The sequence below is a fragment of the Callorhinus ursinus genome, unplaced genomic scaffold (assembly GCF_003265705.2).
Source record: "Callorhinus ursinus isolate GAN/ISIS: 27379988/994484 unplaced genomic scaffold, GSC_fseal_2.0 scaffold16, whole genome shotgun sequence".
NCBI lineage: Eukaryota > Metazoa > Chordata > Mammalia > Carnivora > Otariidae > Callorhinus > Callorhinus ursinus.
The window spans coordinates 26848717-26867423 of NW_027397078.1; the positions used below are offsets into that span (position 1 = coordinate 26848717).

At 35.6% G+C, this 18707-nt stretch overlaps 1 long non-coding RNA gene and 1 other non-coding gene across 2 annotated transcripts in view; both read left to right on the forward strand.

Annotated features, from left to right (window-relative positions):
• Positions 1–18707, forward strand: part of LOC141374323 (uncharacterized) — a 409949-nt gene that overhangs the window by 137167 nt on the left and 254075 nt on the right. The gene's annotated exons all lie outside the window — the stretch shown is intronic.
• Positions 289–392, forward strand: LOC112813049 (U6 spliceosomal RNA). Its single transcript, XR_003205432.1, has one exon. It is a non-coding gene; the product is annotated as a U6 spliceosomal RNA (small nuclear RNA).

The window sequence follows — 18707 nt, forward strand, 5'->3', positions numbered from 1 at the left end:
CATATTTAAGAGAAAAAATTCTTGACACTTGAATTTTTGGACCTGAGGATAAAGTAAACATTTATCAGGATTGCTTCATTAAATTTGATTTCATTAATTTACAATTCAAAATTGTTAATCAAGAACTGACACTGAAAACCATCATGCTGTTTGCTTAAACTTATACAGTGATATATGCTAATTATTTCTTACTGAAACTGGGGGGATAAGAGTAGTATAGATAAGTGAATTATAGTTTATTTTTACAATGGAATATCATACAGGAATGAGAATATTAAAAATTGCAAAGTGCTCACTTGGGCAGCACATATACTAAGATTGGAATGATACAGAGATTAGCATGGTCCCTGTGCAAGGATTACAGGCAAATTCATGAAGCATTCCATATTTAAAAAAAAACTACATCAAAAACTAATGATGTACTATATGTTGGCTAAATGAACATAATAAAAAAATAAAAATAAAAAAATAACCCCCACAAAAACTATTAATATTCAAAACAGTGAGTGAATCACATGAGAATAATATTTAATATAATAATTCAAATGCAAAAAAAATGACACTGATTATGCAGTATTTTTAGAGACAAGATGGGGGAAAACAAATAGCAGGATGGCATGGGGGGGTTCTCAAACCTATCAAAACCTGTTCCCTTTTTATAACAATTTTGTAGGCCCTCTTTATTACCCTGAAATGCAATTCATATATAATGTAATCTGCTTACATTGATAAGTTTTAAAAAAATAAAATATCCAAACTGTAATATAAAGGAGCAATAAAAGGAAAATAGTTTCAATGTTTTATTAAATATAATACATTATATAGAAATATGTAATTTATAATATGTTTCAATATGCATTTAAGCATGACCGCACTTTAAAACATGATGTCCATTGCTTGGATCAATTATTATAATCAATGTGAATAGAGCAGCTACAGCTGCAGAGTGATATAAGTGTGTTGTATTGATGACTCAAATACATATGCAGCATTGCCTCAGGGATATTGGTTTCCTGAAAGGTAAACAACTCTTGGTAAAGTTTCAGACAAAGCTCAGGAAAAAAATACATAATTTATACAGTGGTTGCATTTCTAGAAAATTTAGTGCAAATTAACACCTTGCAAAAAACACTTTGTGTGCCATGGAGTTAGGTTCTAGGTATAAATACATACAAATGGGATTTTCTTCTACAAGACTGGTAAGACATTAGAAACTTATGTGGACTATAGAATAGTTGTATGTCAGTGTACTGCTCCTTGTAAGAAATCTATCATCCTTGGCTTACCAAATGTTTGTGTTATCTTCAATTCACTGTGAAAATTAAAAATCACCCCCAAGTTTCCAAAATACTCCTTAGTGGCAGTTCTGAGCCTGGTAAGTGTTGGTAGTTAACCACGTAAAAGATTTGTGTAAACTCTGACCTAATGTTCTCTGAAAACAGTTACATCTTTTTGAATCTCAGTTGAGAGAATGGGAGGGAATGGAACTAGGAGTGCAGAAAAGCTATTTTTCATTTTAAGGTGTAGACACTCTTACTGGAGAGTTTATCAATCGTACAGCAGCTTCAAGGCTTTTTACCTGCTAGCGCTTTTGAGGGATCTTGCTCAATATTCTTCTGGGGCTCACATCTCACTATTCTCAAGATTAGAGTTATCCTGATACAGTACAAAATTTTCTTCTTCTTCTGTGGCTCTTGATTAGGCCACCTAGTTTTTAAGAAAATCAAGGGTAGGAAAACTCTCAGTGGTACTCATCTCCTCACACTACCTGATACCCATCCGTGCCCCAAACCCTAAGTTTCTTCACTGGATCTCCAAGTCAGAGGCTCTTTCTCACCTTACACCGTTGGAGCACTAGGATGTCAGCCTAGGCTGTTGGACTAGGCTCTCTGAGTCTAGGCAGGGAGAAAGAATGACAAGATCGTTGGAACTAAGAGTATGTTTCTAAAACCCAGATTCTCACTCTCTAACAGGAAGGTGAAAAACAAATGCCTGTAACATATTGGAGTGGTAGTAGTTGAATTTACTTTTTTCTCTTTATAGTGGTAAGCAAAAGTGATATATGGTATTATTTGCTTACAATTCTTCTTTCCCTCCCTGTCCTTGTCATGGATTCTTCATGTATAGAATATACTTCCTGCATGCACTAATGTTCAGCTTCATCATAGGATTTGCTTTAGTCGATAAAATGTGGGCAGAATTGAAAGTATGACAGTTTTCAGCTATAAGCTTTAAAGAAACATGATAAGTTATTGCCAGCCCTCATGTAAACCTGCCCTCTGTCATGAAAAAAATTAAATGTTTAACAGATGCTGGTTCCAGAATAAAGAAATGTGCAAAATAGACATGCAATCACTCATAGCTAGGAACCAAGGCAGTCAAGTCCATTTCACCAACAGCTGACCTGTAGACCTGTAAGAAAGAAAGAAATATTTGTATTTATGTGGTTGTAAGCTACTGAGAATTGGAGGGGGAGCAGGGATGGGGAGAAGTCTTTGTTAAACAGCATTAATGTAGAAAACCTGACTAATACAGCAGACTAGTTTCATAGTAGGCACCTCACAACATCATGAATAGACACCATACATTGAGTTGTGGTCAACAGCCAGATTTGCTCCTTGAAAAATAGGCTCTGACTTGGAGATTCAGTAAGGTACTTAAGGTTTTTGGCAGGGGGTAGGTATCAGGTGGTAGGAAGAGACGAGTACCACTGAGTTTGCCTAATCTAAATTTTCTCAAGGAACTGGGTGGTCTATTAAAGAAAGCAAGAGTTGTATAACAAAAACATTTTGCACTGTATCAAGGGTAACTTTTATCTTGAGAATGATGAGATCTAAGCCCCAGAAGACTATTATGTAAGATCCTCAAAAGCATTAGCCCCTAAAACTTGAAGCTGCTGTATGGTTGAAACTCTCTCCAGTCTCTTTACACTTTAAAATTCTTTCACTCAGTGGAATGAATGAAAAAGAACTCAAGGCAACGGATAGGGACATCTGGGTGGCTCAGTCAGTTAAGCGTCTGCTTGTGCATGTGCGTGCTCTCTCTCTCTCTCTGAAAAATAATAAATAAAATCTTTAAAAAGAAAGGCAGTTTGGTCTAAATTGTAATGGAGACTGTTTTGGAGAGCTGCTTCAAAGTTAATTAGCACTTAGAGACTTGGTAAGGAAACCTGAATAGTTATATTGGAATTAGGGGCATCATTTACACAGCTGAAGGGAATGCTTGGATTGCCAATTGAAGTTACCATGGAGAACCTTATTAAATTAAGTCTAATGAAGGAATGGGATGAAACATCATCAGCTTTACTTTCATCAACGTTTCAAATTTTGTAGTATCATAGAATATTTTCAAGCTGGAAGGGATCTTGGGATTTGGTCTAATGCTTTAATTTTTACGAGGAAATGGAGATGCAAACAGATTGAGTTGGACTGCCCACACTCACACGGATAGTAGCAGATTTGACACTTGAGTCCAGGATCCTGAGTCTACTGCCTCTTTTCATCTTTTGTTCTTTGTCTTTTTTATTCTAAATTCTAATCACTGAATCAAATTATCCTGGAAAAGAAAAGAAAAAGAAAAAGAAAAAATTTCTCTTAAAACTGCTTCCTAATCTTTTCCTCAAAACCTTGATATTTTGCTGAGAAACCATGGGCAATTAATTCAGACCCTTAGCTTCTTTCTACTCCGACATGGTGTTTAAAGATATTTTTCTTTCTGCTACTACTTCTTGAAAATCATAGTACTTCAAAGCCTTATGTACATTTTACTTCATAGAGGAGATGTTGGCAAAACACAAGTGGCAACATGAGTGGTTTTTAAAGTCCTAAGGATACATACCAATAAAAATACCAATCTCTGTTTAAGGGAGGATAAAGAAGGCCTAGATTGCTTCCTACTGGCTCTCAGTGAGTTCTGTGTAGCCTCTTTTTAATGAAAAAAGTTTTGAGGTAATTGTATATCACATGCAGTTGTAAGAATAGCACAGAGCAATCCAGTGTACTCTTTACCCAAGTTCCCCAAATGGTAACATCTTGAAAAGCTATAGTACAATATCACAGAAGTTATTGAGATTGATATAATCCACCAATCTAATTCAGATTTCCCCAGTTTTATGAGCATTCTTTGTGTGTGTGTGTGTGTGTGTGTGTGTGTGCGCGCACGCGCGCATTTAGTTCAATATAATTTTATCACACGTACTCATATACCACTACTTAAGTCAAGAAAAAAAAAGTTTGGTCACTACAAGGATCCCACCCAGTCTCCATCCTAATACCTAATCTGTTCTCTATTTCTATAATTTTGCCATTTCAAAATGTTATTAATTGAATTATGTAGCATGTAACATTTTAGGATTGGCTTCTTTTTTTATTCAGCATAATTCCCTAGAAATTCATCCAAGTTGTTTTGTGTACCAGTAGTTCATTCCTTCTTACTGAAGATTAGTATTCTGTCGCATGGATATACAATAGTTTGTTTAATCACGTAACCTGTTGAAAGATATCTTCATTGTTTCTAGTTGGTTATTATGAATAAAGCTGCTATGAACATTTGGGTATAGCTTTTTGTGTGAACAAAAGTTTTTATTTTTCTGAGGTAAACACCCAAGAGTGCAATTGCTGGCTTGTATGGTAATCGCATGTTTAGTTTTTAAAGAAATTGCCAAACTATTTTCTAGAGTGGTTTTATCATTTTACATTTATACCAGAAATGTGTGAGTGAGTAATCTATTTTCTCCACATCCTCACAGCATTTGGTGTTGTCACTGTTTTTTAGTCATTCTAATGGGTATATGGTAATACTTCATTATGGTTTTAATGAGCATTTCCCTGTTTATCATTGATGTTGAACATTTTTTCATGATGTGATGTGAGTTTTTGGATAAATTTATTAAGTTTCTGCTTTTATGGATTGTGTTTTTGGTGTCAAATATGAGAACTCTTTGCCTAGCCTGATACCCTGAAATTTTTCTTTGTGTTTCCCTGAAAGTTTTATAGTTTTACATTTTACATTTTTTAAAAAAATATATTTATTTGACAGAGAGAGAGAGAGCACAAGCAGGGGAAGCAGCAGAGGGAGAGGGAGAAGCAGGCTCTCTACTGAGCGGGGAGCCCATCGCTGGGCTGGATCCCAGGACCCCGGGATCATGACCTGAGCTAAAGGCAGATGCTTAACTGACTGAGCCACCCAGGCGCCCCTACATTTTACATTTTTTTTAAGAGAGATAGTGAAAGCAGGAACACAAGCAGCAGGGGGAGTGGGAGAGGGAGAAGCAGGCTTCCCGCAGAGCAGGGAGCCCGATGCGGGGCTCGATCCCAGGACCCTGGGATCATGAGCTGAGCCAAAGGCAGAGGCTTAACGACTGAGCCACCCAAGTGCCTACATTTTACATTTAAGTACATTATCAATTTTGAGTTATGTTTTTATACTGAGGACTGGTTAAATCAAGGGTTTCTTTCCCTCATTTGTGTCCAGTTGCTCCAGTATCATTTATTGAAAAAGCTATCTTTCCTCTTTTGAATTGCTTTGCTTATGTACCTTTGTAAAAAAATAATTAAACATACTGATTTGGGACTTTTTGTTCTCGTTTCTCTATTCTGTTACATTGATCTGTGTGTCTATCCTAATGCTCATATCAAATTTTTTGATTATGTATCTATATAGTAAACTTAATATTAGATAGAGTGATTCTTCCCACTTTATTCTTCTTTTTCAAAGTTAAGTATTCTACAGCCTGCATTTTTATATCAATTTTATAGATGTTACCATTTGGGGAACTTGGGTAAAGAGTACACTGGATTGCTCTGTGCTATTCTTACAACTGCATATGATATACAATTACCTCAAAAATTTTTTCATTAAAAAGAGGCTACACAGAACTCACTGAGAGCCAGTAGGAAGCAATCTAGGCCTTCTTTATCCTCCCTCAAACAGAGATCGGTATTTTTATTGGTATGTATCCTTAGGACTTTAAAAACCACTTATGTTGCCACTTGTGTTTTAATTTATATCAAATTTTGATAGGAATTACATATTAAACCTAAAAATTAATTTGGGGAAAATTGACATGTTTGCTATGTTGACTCCTCTAACATACGAACAGGATATGTCTTTCAATTTATTTAGATCATTTTTGTATTTTGTGACCTTTTCCAAACTCACTTATTAATTCTAGGAGCTTTTTGATGATTTCTTGGGTTTTCCTACATAGGTAATCATGTTATCCACAAATAGGGACATTTTTATTTTCTCCTTTCTAAACTGTATGCTTTTTATTATTATTATTATTATTTATTTTGGTCTTAATGCAGTGGCTCTAACTTCAAATATTTTGAATAAGAGTGGTGAGAACAGACATTATTCCCTTATTACCAGTCTCAGAGAGAAAGCATCCAGCCTTTCTCCATGAAGTGTGATGTCAGCTGTAGTTATTGTGTAGATGCTCTTTTACAAGTTGAGGTAATTTTCCTGCTAAATTGCCGAGAGTTTTTATTATGAATGAGTATTGGATGTTGTCAAATGCTTTTTTCCCTGTAACAATTGATATGATCATATTATTTTTTTCTTTAGTCTGTTTATACAGTGGATTATGTTGATTTTCCAATGTTAAGCCACCCTTCCATTACTGGAACAAATTCTACTTGGTCATGGTATATAAATCTTTGTATACATTTTTGGATTTGATTTGCTAATAGTATTGTTGAAAATTTTATATGTAAGTTCGTAAAAGATGTTCTTCTGTAACTTTTTTTGTATGTCTTATATTTGTTTTGGTATAAGAGTGTAGTGGTATCACAGAATGAATTGGCAAATGTCCCCTCTTTTGTTATCTGGAAGAATTTGTGTAAAATTGATGTTAAATCTCTTTAGTATTTCTCACAATTCTCTTGTGCAACTATCTGGGTCCATAGATTTCTTTTTCAGGATCTTCTAAATTATAGATTCAGTTTCCTGACTAGGACAATTCAGATTATCTATTTCATCTTAATTGAGTTTTGGTAGGAATTGATTCCTTTCTTCTAAGTTGTCACATTTATGAGCATGAAGTTGTCGATATTTCTATGAATTTCCTATGGTTGCCATAATAAAGTATTACAAACTGGGTGACTTAGAGAAACAGAAATTTATTGTCTTTTACTTGATGCTGTAAGTCTAAAATCAAGGTGTGGGCAGGGCTTTGCTCCCTCTGAGACCTGTAGGAGAGAGATCCTTCCTTGATTCTTCCTGCTTCTAGTAGCCCCACTTGTTCCTTGGCTTGTGGCAGCATAATTCCAGACTCTGATTTCATCTTCACATGGCATTTTCCCTGTGCCTCTTCACATTGTCCTCTGTCTTTGTGTATCTTTCTCTATGTCCAAATTTCTCCTTTTTATAAGGACACCATTCATATTGGATTAGAGCCCATCACAATGAACCCATCTTAGTTGATTACCGCTGTAAAGATCCTATTTCCAAAAGTCTCATTCTCAGACACTAGGGTTAGGACTTCAACATATCTTCTTTGGGGGTGCACAATGTAACTCATAATAGTATTATGCACTTATTATTCTAATTTATTCATGATCTCTGCTGGTAGCCTCTCTTTTATTCCTGATATTGATGATTGTCAGTCTTTCTTGTCAGTCTTCCTAGAGGTTTATCAGTTTTTATTTTTTCAAAGAATCAGCTCTTTGTTTCATTAGTTTTCTCTTTTGTTTCCTATTTTTAACTTCATTATTTTCTCTTGTTTATTATTTGTTCCTTTGGATTGCATTGGGTTTATTTTTTCTAATAATAGAATAACTTTTTTATTATTAACACTTGATTTTTTCTTCAAATTTTTATTTAAATTCTAGTTAGTTAACATATAGTGTAGTATTGGTTTCAGAAGTAGATTTTTGTGATTCTCAGATTCTCAGATTCTCCCAGTGCTCAACACAACAAGTGCCCTCCTTAACACCCATCACCCATTTAGTCCACCCCCCCACCCATCTCTCCTCCATCAACCCTCAGTTTTTGTTCTTTATAATTAAGAGTTTCTTATGGTTTGCCTCCCTCTCTTTTTTTCCGCCTTCCTCTGTTCATTGCTTTGCTTCTTAAATTCCACATATGAGTGAAATCATATGGTATTTCTCTTTCTCTGACTGACTTACTTTGCTTAGCATAACACTCTAGCTCCATCCACGTTGTTGCAAAGATTTCATTCTTTTTGATGGCTGAGTGATATTCCATTGTATATATATACCACATCTTCTTTACCCATTCATCAGTCAGTGGACATTTGGGCTCTTTGCATAATTTGGCTATTGTTGATAATGCTGCTATAAACATCAGGGTGCATGTGCCCCTTCAAATCTGTATTTTTGTATCCTCTGGGTAAATACCTAGTTGTGCAATTGCTGGGTTGTAGGGTAGTTCTATTTTTAACATTGTGAGGAACCTCCATACTGTTTTCCCGAGTAGCTGCACCAGTTTGGATTACATTGGGTTTAGATTGCTCTTACATTTTTAGTTTCTTGCAGTGGGAATTTAGATTAATTGATTTGCCACTTTTCCTCATTTCTATCGTAAGTATTTCATACTATAACTTTCCCTCCCAGCACTACTTTATTTTTTAAAAATTTTTAAAGATTTTATTTATTCATTTGACAGAGAGAGACACAGTGAGGGAGGGAACACAAGCAGGGGGAGTGGGAGAGGGAGAAGCAGGCTTCTCATGGAACAGGGAGCCTGATGCGTGGCTCGATCCCAGGACCCCGGGATCATTACCTGAGCTGAAGGCAGATGCTTAATGACTGAGCCACCCAGGCAACCCCCTCCCAGCACTACTTTAGCTGCATCCCACATATTTTGATATGTTGTGTTTTCATTTTAATTAAGTTTTATCTATTTTTAAATAATTTTGGAATTCCTCTTAGACCCATGGATTATTTCAAAGTGTGTTGTTTAATTTCTATATATTTAGATATTTTCCTGTTGTCTTTCTGTTATCTAGTTTGATTCTGATATGGTGGGAAAACAGTCTTTATGATTTCACTTCTTTGAAATTTGTTGAGGGTTGTTTTTTCGCCCAGGATATACTGTATCTGCTGAATGTTACATGGGTGCTTGAAAAAATTGAGTATTCTGCTGTTGTTGGATGGAATATTCTATATATGTCAATTAGATCCTGTTGATTGAATATGTCATACAGATTTTCTACATACTTGATTATTTTCTATACTAGTTCTATCTGTTGTTGAAAGGGTGGTTTTGATGTACCCAACTATAATTTTGGATTTGTCTGTTTTTCTTTTCAGATCTATTAGTTTTGCTTTATATATTATGAGGCTTTTTTTTTTTTGGTATGTACACATTTAGTATCATTTTATCTTGCTGGTATATTATTCATTTTGTCATTATGTAGTATTCCTCTTTCTCTTTTGTAGTTTTGTTTGCTTTGAAGTCTGCTTTATCTGATATGCTTATCTCCATTTCTGCTTGTTTTTGATGTTGCATGGTATATCTTTTTCCATCTTTTTACTTTCAAACCACCTGTGTTGTTGAATTTGGAGTCAGTTTCTTATAAATAGCATATAGTTGGGTCATGTCAATCTGTCTTTTGGTCAATTTATTTAGACCATGTACATTTAAGGTAATTATTGATATTTTAGAGCTTAAGTATTATTTTATTATGTTTTCTGTTTGTTTTTACTAGTTTTTGCTTTGTTTCTCTTTTCTACCTTCCTGTGGGTTACTTGAATATTTCTTAGAATTTCATCATGATTTATTTATAGCATTTTTCAATGTATATATTTTAATTTTTATAGCAATTTATATGGGTATTATAGTATATATATATGTATATCTACTGGTATTAATATTTTATCACTTCTAGTGAACTATGAAACCATACTTCCATTTATTGTTCCATTTACCATTCCATTTATTCTCTCCACTTTTAAATACTATTGTCTTGAGTATCAGATAGTATTATAATTTTTGTTTTTATTATCATATATGATTTATAAAATGCATGAAAAGCATAATCTATTTTATATAACCATATTTTTGCTTTTTCCATTTTTCTTTCTTCCTGATGCTCTAATATTCCTTCTTTTATAATTTCCTTTTTGTTTGAAACAATTTCTTTAGCCATTCTTTAAGGATAGATTTACTAATGAGAAATCCTTTTAGTTTTCCTTCATCCGAGAATATTTGTATTTCCCCTTTATTCCTGAAGGCTACTTACCCAATATAGAATTTGAAGTTGACAGTTCTTTTCTATTATCTGTGGAAAATGTCTGCCACTTCCTTTTGGCTTTTATGGTTTCAGATTTGAATTTTAATTGATTTTAATTGGTGGTCCTATATAGGTAATTTGTTGTGTTTTTTGTGTGTGTTTTCAAGAGACTTTTTCTTTGTCTCTAGTTTCTAGAAGTTTAAACATGATGTATCTTTGTGTAGATATTTTTGGATTCATCCTACTTGGGTATTACTGAATTTCTTAAGTCTATAGCTTTGTGTCTTTTACCATAATGGGAAAATCTTCAGCCATTATTTTTCTTACAATCTTTCAGCCCCATTCTTTTTCTTTTCCTTTTCTGTCACTCTGATAACAATCTTGAATCTTTTGTCATTGTCTCACAGGTCTCTGATGTTCTGTTCATTTTTCTGTTTTCAGATTCAGTAAATTCTATTGATCTGACCTCATGTTCACTGATTTTATTCTGTCATTCAACTTTATTATTAAGCCCACCCAAAAAGGTTTGTAAAAAAAATTTTGTTGCATTTATTAGTTCTTTATGTATATTTGGTTATTTATAACTTTTGGTTCTTGGCTGAGATTTTCCTTTTTTTTTCATTTTTTAAAAGAGAAATTACAATTGATTGTTGAAGCTTTTCTGATGGCTGCTTTAACATCTTTCTCTGATAATTCCAACATCTGACTCATCCTGGTGTTGGTATTAGTTGACTGTCTTTTCTCATTTAAGTTGTGATTTATTCTTGGAATTATGGGTGGTTTTTTTATACTATTCTGCACATTTTGTTATTATGTTCAGAAACTCAGAATCCTATTTAAATCTTTTATGTTAGTAGGCACTCATCCTCTTTAGGTTTGGCACACAGGTCTTGGTCTGCTTTTGTGGTCTGCAGTTCCAATGGCAGTTTAATTTTCAGAGCTTTTACAGTTATTTGATCTCAGTTTGTCTAGTACCACTGAGACTCCCATTGGTCTTTGCTGCTGCCTGAGAAGATGGAATTTCCTAAGGTTGGCCTGTTCAGTTTCTCTTGACGGGAGAAGAAAATCAGTCTCAAGCTTGTGGGGATAAAGAGGCTTCCCAGGTTGGGCTGCTTTTTGTGGCATAATCTCTGTTGGTATTGCCTGGCTGGCTTAATGAATTTTAAAGCCTTTGAAACTTATTTCATTCATCCTTTCATTAATTAATTAATTTGTTCAGCAAAGAAATACTTATGAGGCATTCACTATAAGCTTGTCTCTGGAATATTTGTAGTTCTCCAGTTGTTGACAGATAATTTTTATGTATTGAAGTGGTTGTGAGAATATAAGACTTGAACTGACTTTAATCAGAATTTAATTTAACTAAAACTCAGGGAAAAAAGGTCTAACTTTACTTTTTAGAGGTGTTAGTTAAGTGAGAAGTGTTACAAGGAAACACTTGACTCAAGATATTCCTCAGTTGTATGTTTTGGACTCCTTGTTTTATACTATCCAAGTATTGATTTGTCTTTTAATGCATAGTATTATGGCAAATCCTACTCCGCTTTTAAGACTATATTTAGCCTTTTACAATTCCTGCTGGGTTGGATTTGTTGTCTTACTATACATTTGGTACTATTGCAAAAATGGCCCCATTTGTCTACTCCTCCCTGCATCCACATCTTTTGCACTGTTACTTTGCTTCTCTTTTCATCAAGAGGTGGAGCCCATTATAATTATCCCTTAAATCTGAGCTGGCCTTGTGACTTGCCTTGGCTGACAAGATACAGTGGGCTAGTTTAAAGCTTTGGCCTCAGGAGCCCTTATCTACTTCCTGTTCTTTTCTTCTCTACCCTTTCCATGAGAACTATCTTAGGCTAGGCTGCTAGGAGATGACTGAATACAGGGAGCAGAGCTAAGTGGTTCCCACTAAGACTTTCATAGGCCATAAACAGCTGGCCTGCAAGTTGACTTTATGTCTCTCTCATTCTTTAGACAGGAGCTTTTGGAGAGTTGGGACTGTTCATTTCAGTATCCTTTGAGTCTGGGAAAGTGTTAAGTTCATGATGAGTATTTAGCAAAATGCTAATAAAAAGGATAAATAAACAAATGATCAGCAGTGATGAGATGAAGACCAAAAGGAGGCAAAAACAAATCCGTTGTTGCACAATGACAATTTATTGCCCATATAAGACTAATTTTTATTGGCAAAAAGTAATACTAAAATATATGATTAAACTGCAGGACTATTTAAAATAAATGAAAGTTGGAGTGCTTGGGTGGCTCAGTCAGTTAAGTGTCTGCCTTCAGCTCAGATCGTGATCTCGGGGTCCTGGGACCAAGCCCAGCGTGGGGCTACCTGCTCAGTGGGGAACCTGCTTCTCCCTCTTCCTCTGCCTCTCCCCCTGCTTTTGTTCTCCCTATCTCAAATAAATAAATAAAATCTTTAAAATAAATAAAAGTTTTTCAACTAGATTGAATTAGTATATGATTCTTCTTTGGAAAGACTTAATTAGAATTAAGGAAAGACCACCTCTTGTTCCTCCAAAGAATGTGTTATCTTCCTTAAATACCTGGGAAGTGGAAGAAGAAAAAGAAAAGGTATCATTTAGCCTTGATTTAATGAAATCTTTTGATTGAAAAATTCTTTTTAAACTCAATATTTTGCTTTTTGGTTTGTTTATTTTTAAAATGTGCAATAATTAATCTTGGTAATATCCTTGTAAATGGCAAACATTATTACCCAAACTGCACAGCCAAGCAAGGTATTTAAGCACAAATAAGAATTCTTAGTAATACAAAGATTATTTAGAAAGGAGGGCTTTTGATGCTTTGCTATGATATGAAAAAAGATGGAAGATGGTGTCACTTTTCTTAGAAAATTGTCAGTGGACACTCACTCCACTCTATTTTTGTTATGACAGGACTTAATTTCCTCCTGACATTTTTATCAGAGATAGTTCTGGATCATTTTAGGAGTAGAGGATTATAATTTGGTGGGTGGCCGCAAAGGCCTTTTTACTGCAGTGAAAGAGAAAGTGTAATAGAGAGTAATACTAATAAAGGATTAAGGAATAATCAAGAGATAGAAAAACTAGAGAGCAAATATTTTTTCATCAAATCTCTTTTCCACGTGTTCCATGACCTCCATATTTATTGTGTTTTCTGAAATGTAGTGCTACACGTGTAATTAAGAATGGGTTCTATGTATGCTCTCTACTTGCAAGTCTGGTTGCTACCATGGCAACAGCAAAGGAGCCAACAGAAGAGGCACTCTCTGATTAATGTAATTACACAGCAAGCTGTATTATACCCTTAAACACCATTTATTTCTGCATGAAGAAGACATTAAAATGGGTATTATGTTCAGCAAGTTAACATTCCTCCATTCTTTAGGATCATGTGATTTTTATGTCATGATTAAGATGTTTATCTTGTTCATTCAAGATCATAACCTAGGAATAGCTATGTTGTATTTTAATTCAATTCAATTCCTCAGAATAATTGTTGGGTGCCAACTATGGGGCAGGAGCTATTTAGGCCTACAAATATTACAACCATGTGTATGCTATGATCCCTGCTCTTGAAGATCTTACAGTCTAAGAGACATAGATTATTACCAAACAAATATGATTTTTTAAAGTCCAGAATGTTGTAATAGACTGCAAGAACACTATTAATCCTTGTGAGTTGTCAGGCTATGTTGTATTAGCCAGGGTCTCTCCTAGAAACAGATAACATTCAGATTGGGTAATCTGAAAAGAGTTTAATAAAGGTACTATTTACAAGTTGTGGGCAGAGTACAGGGAAACCACAAGGTGAGTGGAATTCCTCAGGAGATGATCACAACAAGGTGCTATCACCACTGAAGGGATAAGGGAAAAGAACAGTAACTGGGGAAAAAAAAAAAAAAACGGTAACTGGAACCTGGAGAGAAAGATGAATTGATAGAAATTGTGATTTTTAGTTGAGGACATGGCCACCCATAGTGACCTCACAAGGAGTCAAAGAAATAAATATCCAGGCCTTTCTATTTTACTGCCTTCTGATCTTCTGCTGGTGCTCTTCCCATTGTCTGAACCTAACAGGAGGCCAGAGGGTGAGGAAACCCATTGATGTAATTTATATAGGTCAGTCTCCCAGGATATAAAGCATGTGGAGAATAGTGGAGAGCGAATTGTGGGAAGCAACTGGGGAAGGGAAATCGAGGTGATCCTGAACATATAAACATATATATGCATACTCACTGAAGGCACACACACATACACCCATATACACATACCTCAGATACACATGTCTGTATAGTCAAACTTATATCTGCATGTAGTGTCTATATTCTCTCTTATTTTTGCTGAGCATGTCTCTGGACATTTTAATATTCGTAGAAGACCAGACCCATGAGGTCTGAGACCATTTCGGTCTCCAGCATCATGTAGTAGAAGCTGAATTAACTTTTGAATGAAGATGACATTTTAATAAATGTGACCCCATGCATCATTTTTCTCTCCAAATGGCATATGGACTGAATTACTTACAGATTAGGTGGCCATCACCAAACATTTCTAGACCACATTCCCCACAAGAGTATGCTACTATGGGAAGAAACTTGAAATAGGAGTTAAGAGATAGTCATTCAACAAACAATTTTGAACATGTATTGAGTTTCTGAGTTTGCTTCATTGGCTCAGCTGAAGGGAGGCACCAGCATGAGATTATAGGACATGAAGAGAGAGGTTGGGATAGCTCTTCCCTGTTCTACCCTGCTTCATGCCTTGGTTCTGACTGTGGTTGGGTCTTTCCATGACTACAGCTTCCATTGGGTGTCTTCTCCTTCATAGTTGCAGCTCTTACTGGTTTGTGTGACACTATGTACTTCCCTTTCCCTTTCAGTCCCAGAGTTGGTATTGGCTTCCAGCTATGACTCATCTTTGGGTGTCTCAACCTTTCTTGTTGTTTCCCTTTACTCGTACATCTATGAGTAGTCCTTTATTAAAATCTCCTCATTGAATCATCTGAGTAGAATTCTATTTCCTGTGAGAACCTGAACTGATACACTTCTTCATTAAAATTGCTAAAAACTACCAAGCAGCTGAAAAGTAGATATGAGTGACTATATTCCTAATATCATGATGGAAACAGTATGACAGGAAATGAGCCTTTTTTCCTGTCCATAGTCCTGGATCTTAGTACCAAGAAAATGAATTTTCCTTCCTCTGTAATATTTATAATAGTAAAACAAACACAGCTGACTTCTCTGGTTCCTGGGATATCAAGGATGTCATAAGCTATTTCTCTGTACTCTTTTTATTTATTTGAGAGATAGAGAGCACGCACAAGGGGAGGGGTAGAGGGAGAGGGTGAAGCAGATTCCTTGCTGAGCGGGGAGCCCGATGAAGTCCTCGATCCCAAGACCCTGAAATCATGACCTGAGCCGAAGGCAGATGCTTAACTCACTGAGCCACCCAGGTGCCCTATTCCTCTGTACTCTTACAAAGATTCAGAATGTGAGCAATGTGTGACCAATTAACTTTGCTTATTACGTATGCTTTAGTAACACAATAAATGAATAAAAAAGAAAATGTTTGTAGTACTTAGTTCCAGGTAAGATACTGGTATTTCATAGAAATCAAAAATGAAGCTACTCTTGGAGAGTAATTCCTCTGAAAGGCAAATTGTTTTTCCTTGAGCATCAAGCATAGCTCCCGTGTAATCTTTCACTTTGATTAAATCTGTTTTTAAAATTTTATTTTATTATGTTAATCACCATACATTACATCATTAGTTTTTTTTAAAGATTTTATTTATTTATTTGAGACAGAGAGAATAAGAGAGAGAGAGAGAGAGAGCACATGAGAGGGGGGAGGGTCAGAGGGAGAAGCAGACTCCCTGCCGAGCAGGGAGCCTGATGCGGGACTCGATCCAGGGACTCCAGGATCATGACCTGAGCCGAAGGCAGTTGCTTAACCAACTGAGCCACCCAGGCGCCCTCATTAGTTTTTGATGTAGTGTTCCATGATTCATTGTTTGTGTATAACACCCAGTGCTCCATGCAGAATGTCCCCTCTTTAATACCCATCACCAGGCTAACCCATCCCCCCACCCCCTCCCCTCTAGAACCCTCAGTTTGTTTCTCAGTGTCCATAGTCTCTCATAGTTCGTCTCCCCCTCTGATTTCCCACCCTTCATTTTTCCTTTTTTTAATTCCATGGTGGTGATATGTACAGTATTCTTTCACTCTTGTTTCCCCAGAGAAGAAATCCTTTGAAATTTGTTGATCTATGTGTGAGTCCCAGTGTTAGTAAATTAGGTTGGCCTCAATGAAATAGACTTGCTTTCTAAGGTTGACATCAGTGTTAAACTAACCTGCTAATGGGGTTGTTGTCTCTATCAAGACAGTGACTTTGTTATCAACTTCTCCTCATACTCTTGCCTCATTAGAAGAGGAAAAATTACATCCCCAAATAGTGGTTATACAGCTAGTTAGTGGGCAAGCAAGGGCAGTGACTCAGGCTCAGACTAATAGCTCAACATCCTCCCCTGTACCTAGAATTGCCTTAGAAGCCAGACACTCAGAACCCAATCATTTTACCCTACAATCCCATCCCATTGCTTGACTAACCTCTTTTAGAATGCTTCTTGAAGTATTTCATTCACTTCCCTGAGAGGCTATTATATATCTCTGTGGCTCTCTCTTACATTGATTCAGATCTGTTTTCTTTAAGCTTTCACCCACTGGCGCACATTCTGACCCTTGGGGTAATAAAGAACAAGTCAAATCCAGCTTTCATGTGATACCTCTTTAGATACTTGAATTTAGTTATCAAATGCGTCTTGTCCCGACATCCTTCTCTAGAGCTTAGTAGCCAGTTCTTTAAAATGTTTCTTATGTGGTATGTTTTTGGATATCTTGACCTCCAGTCTGTTTGTCTCTATCCCCAACCTCAAAGTGTGTCTCCTGGCTTTGTTACTGTGGCTGTGAGTGTGCTGCTATTTCTGTGTTTTACTGGGGGGAGTACTGTTTCGACAGTGAATGGTAATGTTTCACATTATAACTTATATAATGCTAGAAGAAGAGGCAATGACACTGAATGGAGAAGGTAAACGCAAAAAGAATTAAGGACCCTAGGGACAAATTGCTATTATGACCTCGTGTATCCTATTTCCAGTGCTGAGATTGAATATACATATATCCAGAATAGAAGGCAGGGATGTCAATAGGATAGTTTATAGTTTTTCTGTCTGTCATCTGACTCTTTCATGAATTATAACATCCATTAAAATGACTGTAAATATGAAACAAATGAAAAAAATACAACTGAGCTAAAACAGGCAATGATCAGACCACAATTTCTAAAGTTTCCTGAGCACAGTCCTATAATGAGTTAATAGGAAGAACACAACTGGTAAAGGGCAGCAAGATATTCAGTTCAAATAAAGCTACTGAATTTTTTCAGATGATAGATTATTATATTACACTAATGACCTTTTTGCCCTTGCTTTTCTTACAGTTTTACCTGATAGTTATGTTTGGTTTTGCCTGTTTTTGAACTTTTAATAACTAGAATCATATTGTATGATATCTTTTGCTACTTTCTTCACTCTCTGGTTATTATGTTTTGGAGATTCATCTATCTTGTGTTGTGTAACTGTAGCTGATTCATTCTTACGGCTCTGTAGTATTCCATTTTATTCATGCACTATATTTTGTTTATTCACTTTGCAATTGAAGAACATTTGGGTTGTTTAACTTTTTGGTGATATAAGAGCACACTTGCTGCTCTAAACTTGTACATATCCCCTGATGCTCATGTGCAATAGTTTCTCTAGATTAGTCCCTTCATTTACTTTATAATTTTTAATTTTTTATGTTGAAAAATTTCAAACCTATAGAAAGATTGCAAGAATAAATTAATCTGTATTTTAATTGTTATATTTGCTGAATGATTTGCAAGGAAATTATAGACATGCTATCTCTTCACCCCCTAAGTACTTCAGCATGTGTCTCCCTGGAATAAGACATTTTTTTACATAGCAACAATATAATTATTCAACTGGGGACCTTTATCTTTGATACAATAGTATTATCTTAAACAGGCATACCTTGTTTTATTGTGCTTCACAGATACTGCAGTTTTTTTACACATTGAGAATTTGTGGCAACCCTGTGTCAAGGAACTCTATTGGTGCCATTTTTTAAACAGCATTTGCTTATTTCATGTCTGTATGTAACGTTTTGGTAACTCATAATATTTCATACTTTTTCATTATTACTACATTTGTTATGGTGATCAGTGATCAGTAATCTTTGATGTTACTATTATAATTGTTTTGGGGCACCTCAAACTGTGCTCATGTATAAGACAGTGGACTTAATTGATAAATGTTTTGTGTGTTCTGACTGCTCCCCTGATCAGCCATTCCCTGTCTCTCTTCTTGGGCTTCCCTATTCCCTGAAACACCAATATTGAAATCAGCCCAATTCATGGAACAGTACATCGAAAACTAATGATGTACTGTATGGTGACTAACA